The sequence below is a fragment of the Colias croceus genome, chromosome 11 (genome assembly GCF_905220415.1).
Source record: "Colias croceus chromosome 11, ilColCroc2.1".
In the NCBI taxonomy this organism is placed as follows: Eukaryota; Metazoa; Arthropoda; class Insecta; order Lepidoptera; family Pieridae; genus Colias; species Colias croceus.
Genome location: NC_059547.1, coordinates 1237285 through 1245120, shown reverse-complemented (window position 1 = coordinate 1245120; position 7836 = coordinate 1237285).

The following is a 7836-nucleotide window of genomic DNA, read 5'->3' as shown; positions in this document are numbered from 1 at the left end:
TGAATATAAAGGAGGCTAAACACCACTCGGTTATAATACGTATTTCGATTTGTGGTTGAATTTATAAACTAACGCAGATATAATATTTAGAATTTGTGTTTTAATGAACTAATAGCCTGGTAGAGATCGCTACGTAGCGATCTATGTAGTCTTGTCTTTGTTATAATATGTATTTACTATTTATGTATTTTCAATGCAATAAAGTATTTTTTATTCATTTTATTCAACTAATTGTTTTCAGTAAATAAAGAAAACGATAAGAAGGTAAAATATCTAGGCTAATTGACTGATTTAATTATACAATTACTCATAATAACTTTGCGGAAGTCAAGCATGATCACTGATGTTTTTCGTTAAACTAAATCAAAAACAAATATGTTGGTAAGTAGCCTCAAAATAAGTATCAGAAATATACATAACAAAAAAACGACGTGTGGCACTCGGGGACTGCCGCGGAAAAGCTATTGCATAGCATGCCTTCAAGCCACACCTCCGCCCGTCGGAGTGGGGAGCGTGAGGTTTTTCGTTACGCAATTTCTGGATTCGGTCCCCGCTCTCAAGGCCCGTGATAGAAGCTATGCAATAGCTTAAAAGAAAATATTTTAACATTAGTCTAACTATTTCGTTTCGTCTAATTAATGTTTAATTTTACATTGAAATATTATGTACATTCACATTGTAATATATCAATATTCAATCGTTATCTATCAGAAAATTCATTTAAACCAACTCACGAAAAGACATCTCTAAGCCTACGCAGTAAAATCAATTACGCATAATCGTATGCAAAAACTTGTTCAATGAATAGGCGTTATCGCATTGCCTCAAAGGCCTTTGAGAATTTTGCTGTTCCTCACAAACAGAGCCATATCGATCCATTGTATTTGGTTAAACATGGATACACCTAGGGTTATCGAAACTTTAAAATGTTAATTGCTGTAAAGAGTGACAATTCGGGTATAGGGAGGTTTGGAATAGGATTGTGATTGTTACTAATATTATAAATGCGAAAGTTTATGAGTATGGATGTGTGTGTGTGTGATGTTTGGCAAGACTGAAATGTCTGGTACCGGCAAGGCTTGAAAATAGGGTTGTGATGGTTATTAATATTATAAATGCGAAAGTTTATGTATGTGCGTTTGTTACTCTTTCACGAAAACTACAGGACGGAATCGGATGAAACTTTATACTTATATAGGTTTATACATCAGAATAGCACATGAGCTTTGGAAATATTTGATTATAGGCGACGGATAAAACCGCACGATACAGCTAGTAAATATTTTCAGATTGGAATCGAAATCTTAAGAAGTTTTCAGCAAATCTGTTATTTGAAAAATATTTCTTTTGTCTTGTTTTGTGGCTGGTAATTTCACAAATTGATTCACTCTTCACGAACGTATAATGTATATCTTCAGTTTTTTATCCCAACCGGAAAATTAATTTTAATATTCCTACACCCACATCGTCTAAATAAACAAACAAGAAGTACATGAAATAACAACTGCTATCTAAACGACAACATGCATACCAAGCCCATTGCCAATACTTCAACATCCACAAAAATGCCTCCAAATCCTTCGCGGCTGTACAATCCGGATCACCGGTAACCCTGTACGCAAACCGACAAACAGAACCTAGTATTTGTTCGTATGTTAACGGTAAATTCAACAGTTTGGTATTAAGGGCTTGACCGGTCACAATCTGGGTATTATTTTAGTTTTGCTTCTTGGAACAACTCTATATTAGTGTTTTTAAAAATGTTTAATACGATTTTTATAATATTCTTTGTGTTTTGATTTGTGAATGTCTGTACAATTACGTAATTTAAAACATTTATCTATGTTTGTTTCTTTTTGAAGTGAAACTTATTTTGGCGCGTTAAGAGTAATATTTCAAGGTTGCGTCATGACAATACCGTCACGTCATGGAGTAAGGCGACGATTTTGGTATCTTTGAATCTTGCCAAAGAAATTTCACTTCTGACACGTGTGTTTGGCACACACGCTCTTTTTTTTAAATGATTTTTGGTCGTTTTACAGCTTATTTATCAAGCAAAAGTAAACAAACAGTCGAGGAAAACAATTTCATCCTATTGATTCTAAATCCTTCCTTTTAAAACTTTCAACGCGTAGAGAGAAACTTGTAAGTAAGAAAAAGGTCTTTTTCAGGATGATTCGGGATCAATCAAATATATTTTTGGGTCAATGAAGATGTATATTTGGTTAGCCAGGATCAAAGGAGGAGGAATCGCACTTGTCAATAATAGTTATGATATTTATGATATTTTGGACGAAAGAAAATGACATTCAGAGAAATATTTCCTTGAAACACTGATTTCCTGTGAATAATCATCATTCCTGTAATTTATTACGTATTGTAGAGAAGAAGTGAATAAATAAATAAATAAATAAATAAATAAATATTATAGGACATTATTACACAAATCGACCTAGTCCCGCAGTAAGCTCAATTAAGGCTTGTGTTGTGGGTACTAGGCGACGATAAATATAATATTTAATAAATACATATATAGATAATAACACCCAGACCCAAGAACAAATAATTGAGTTCATCACACAAATATTTGCCCTGACCGGGGATCGAACCCGGGACCGTCGGCTCAGTAGGCAGTTACTTTACCACTGCGCCAACCGCGTCGTCAATATATATAATATCGGGGAATATAATATCCTAATCAGTGTATGCTTAACTACAAGTGCCTGCGCGCTTAGTATACCAATAGTGGGACTCCCTATATATTTTAACACATAACAAAAACGAACATAATATGCAACAAGCAGGCAGTATTTATTGAGATAAACTTTATAATTACACCCCATCGTTTTTGTCACTAGGGGCTGATAATTATTATTTTCCCCAAAATACACAAACCGCCTTGTAGCTTGAAGTTTATTAAATTTAATGGTGCATTTTCGAAGTTGGACCCCAAAAGAATATAAGAATGTATTTAGATCTCTACAGGGAGTATATTAAAATCACGAGGGTGGATTCCTTTGAACCAACACTTTGAAGACGGGGTCACTTTGAATGCCATAATTGGACCCTTAAAACTCCATAGTATATGAGGAAAAAGATGATCTTGCATCGTGTTTATTTATGCTATGAATACCGCTTAAGAATGGTAAGTTATTACTTAAGGATATAAATAAATAAATATTTCGGGACAATTTTCACACACGGCACGATCTGATCCCATACTAAGCTTTCGCTTGTGTTATGGAAACCAGATGGCTGATAAACATACTGTATATAATATAATTTTAAATAAATACTTATACAGATAATTAACACCCAGACACAGAGCAAACAAATGTTCATCACACAAACATTTGCCCCGAGTTGGAATCGAACCCACGACCAGTGGCTTGGAAGGCAGGGTCACTACCAACCACGCCAACCGGACAGGCAAGTATACAATAAAATTAAGTTATTGTCGTTATACCTTGAGGGATCTGTATATAGAATGTTTTTGTTAATTCGTTAAAGTAAATAGATCATAAAGCCTTGGTCTTTAACTTAAGAGTCGTAAATAATAATTTGAATTAAATTAAGTTGTAATATTCAAAATATTTATTGATCTTTAGTTAAAAAAAAAATATTCCAGAAGCTTTTATTAGTTTATATTTGACTGCGAAAAAATAGTTATGGTACTGTTATTTATACATATGTATATTAGCCATAAATCCTTAATTATCTATATAACTTTACTTATCCACTTCTAAGCTTAATTTATGAAAAATACATTTTCATTCATTAATTCTCAAATTTCTTTTATTATTTATTACTAGCTTCCGCCCGCGACTCCGTCCGCGCGGATGTCGGTCTTCGCGTGGATGGTTTATTTATCCATTTTGAGTACCTCTGATAATAACATCTTATAAATATCTATTGGACCCAATTCCCAAATACGGCTAGGCCTATAATAATACGCAACGTGTGTTCGCGGTTCTACGGAACAACGTCTATGGATAAAACTGAAAAATTAAGATTTTTTTTTTTCTACGTATTTTTCCAGGATAAAAAGTATCCTATTTTACGCCCAGGATAATAAGGTATAATTATACCAAGTTTCATCGAAATCGAACCGCTAGTTTTCACGTGATGCCTTCACATACAGACAGACAGACAGACAGACAGACAAAAATTTTTTTAATCACATATTTGGGTTTGGTATCGATCCAGTAACACCCCCTGCTATTTATTTTTTCAATATTTTCAATGTACAGAATTGACCCTTCTACAGATAATAGATTAGAAAATCATATAAAAATATATTGAAAAAATGAAATAAAAATTCACTATACGGTACATAGAATTGAATACATTCTAAAACAAGCATACTCTAATAAGCATAACATTCTCAATATCCAAAAAGGTTGTAAAAAAGGCAGCTATAACTCATCATACTGGACTAACGCCAACATTGCAAAATGTAAATCCAATACACAACGAATTCAAACCTATGTACGATTAGGTTACTAATCCACTTCATAGAGAAGATTCACTTAAAATATCCTACTAATATTATAATTGCGAAAGTTTGTATTGATGTATGGATGTTTGTTACTCTTTCACGTAAAAACTACTGAACCGATTACAATGAAATTTAGCACACATATAGAGGGTAACTTGGATTAACACATAGGATAGTTTTTATCCCGGAAATCCCATAGGAACGGGAACTATGCGGGTTTTCCTTTGCAAACGCGGGCGAAGCCGCGGGCGGAAATCTAGTTCTACATATACTGGTTGAAGCGACCGCCGTTGTTCTGCCCTATTGTCCCTTTTTCGTGTTTTCACTCCAACCATCCTTGTGCCTTAACAAATAAGTTAAGTTAATAAAAAATCGAATTGGTCTTAACAACACATTTGGCGATAAATTTTTATTATATAGATCAAAAACATTCATTCTCTCAACATGAATATTTTTGTAAAGTTTTTCTTTCTCTGCTCAACTCCTATTATACCGTGATAATATAGCCTTACTAGCTTTCCGCCAGTGGCTGCGCCCGCGAAATTAAAGAAAAAACCGCATAGTTCCCGTTTCCATGGGATTTCCGTGATAAAACCTTTCCAAAAAAAGGCGTAAAGAAGAGACAAGTAAACAGATAGAGCAAGATAAAGATTTAAATTATTATAAGTAAGCATTATAAGCCTTCCTCGATAAATGAACTATCCACCATAAAACAACTTTTCAATTCAAGTAGTTCCTGAGATAAGAACGCTCAACTAAACAAACACTTCAACATTTTATTATCATAGACAAAAAAGTTCAAGCATTTTTTAGTTTTCAGACGGTAGTGTATTAATTCGTCTAGACTGCTTTTATTAATGGAATCAATGGTAACTTGAATAAAAATGTAATTTACAGTTCTCGTGTTTTATCTAAATTCCATACAAATCATTTTTATGGATGACTGCCATATCTGTTATAACGAAATAAAAAGAAGTTACTTTTTGAAACGTAGATTATATAATTAACTAGTTGTGGCCCGCGGTTTTACCGGCATTGCTCCGCGGATTATTAGACTGAGAGTGATGATATATTTTAGCCTATAATAGTCTTCATCAATAAATGAACTATCTAACAGTGTCATAATTTTTCAAATTGGACCCGTTGTTCCTGCGATTAGCGTGTTGAAACAAACTCTTCCGTTTTTTAATATGTATTTGTAAGTATATGTAGTATGAGACGTGTTTTATTCTGCAAGTTAACTGTTGAATTATAATTGTATCTTAAATTAATCGTTATTCGAGTATATATGGCTTTTTCTGCAGTCGTATAGTCATAATTTTTAAAGCGTGTTCACTGATGAAGAGCTTAGTGAGCAAGGAGTTGAACAAATAGGTATTTAAAAAAAAAGCTCTTTTATATAATAATATTTATATCTTAGCTTTGAATATGGTTTACAAGCCTAACAGTCCCACCGCAGAAATATTTAAGCATATGGCTTATTATTGTGGTGCATTATGCAATTGAAACTGTAAACGTAGAAATAAAAATAACATATTGTATGGAATACTCTATGAGTAGAGCTTATGAAACTGAAGTAGAATACTACTTATATTATAAATGTGAATGTTTGTTTGTTTAACTGAAAATAGAGCAACAGTTTGACATGTAGCTTAGCATTTATTATTCATAAAACAGGAATATCCATACTAATATTATAAATGCGAAAGTAACTCTGTCTGTCTGTCTGTTACTCAATCACACCTTAACTACTGAAGCAATTTGCATGAATTTTGGTATAGAGATATTTTGATACCCGAGAAAGGACATAGGATAGGTTTTATCCCGGAAATTACACGGGAACGGGAACTATGCGGGTTTTTCTTTGACTGCGCGGGCGATGCCGCGGTCGGAAAGCTAGTATTTTATATATTATAGTATCGAGTAGTCTCATGTTTCATACACTTCAATTATATTTATTTGGATAGAAAGTAATAATGTGCTCTTGAAATTTATTGATAAATATAACTCACATGCACAAGCGTGATGATAATATATACATTATAGTACATTCGCAGCGTATTGAATCTATTCAGCGTTCCTTCACGAGACACTTGGCTTTTACCTCTCGAGGTATATCACATCGCTGCCCATATAGTGAACGCTTAGATTTTTTTAAAATGATTTCGTTACGCGACCGCCGCAAATTACACGATTTACTATTTCTCCATAAATGTGTAAACGGTGCTGTTGTCTGTGAGGACATCATTTCTAACATCGCTTTTCAGATACCGTATGGCTTTCCCAGAAAACCGGTAAAAAACCTTTTTTGTGTTCCAGCTTGTAAAACTAACCTAGGCAAACATGCTCCATTATCCAGAATGTGTGCTACTTATAACCAACAAATAATGCTCTTACCAGATCTTGACATATTTTTTGGATCTCTCGCACAGTATAAGCATAAAATTATTCACAGTTTTTCCAGCAGCGTATAAAATAATGTAGTATATTGATTATGTTTTTCTTTCATTTATGTTTAATTGTATAAGTGTTATTAATGCGAATGTTGTGTACAGCTATAATTGATAAATACATCAGATACAATTAATTAGATAATGTCTTCTTATATATAATGTAATGTGTATTTATTGTTGTGTGTTCCATAAATAAATAAATAAATAAATAAATTATAAGCTATATATTATCATCACGCTACGGCCAACAACGGGGGTGAAACCGCGCAGAGCAGCTAGTCAAACAATAAACACTGTAGGTATATTAATTCACAGTTTTATTCATGTTTTATTACTTTTAATTATCCTCAAACAGTTCTAACAGAGTCGCTTATATAAGTATTATGTTCATTATAATATTATGACTTATCGTTTCTAATAATTCAGAAAGTTATAATAACAAACACGCTAAAATAGATCTTACCAAATATTATGAACTTACATAAAATTTAAGTTCCTCACATCAGACTCGTAGCAGTAAAAGAGTCTTCAAGAAAATAGGGAATTTCGTAGAAATACGAGTGATATATTTGTTTTAATTTTAAGGTTCTATAATAGTTATTCTAAAAAAAGGTGTCTTATTCTTAATAGTAACGTAATTCATAACTAATAGTAACGTAATTCATTCAAAAAATTAACGTTGTGTGTTAAATTTGTGACTTGTTCTTATGATTATACCAATTTGGTTAAAATAATGGTTGGCATCTGAACTGAATTAAAAAATACGTTTTCTAATAGCCAAATAAAGAACATTTGTATATAAAGAAAGTAAAGATAAATTGTTCACAATCTTATCCTATTATTTAAAAAAAGACGTGTGGCACTCGGGGACTGCCGCGGTAAAGC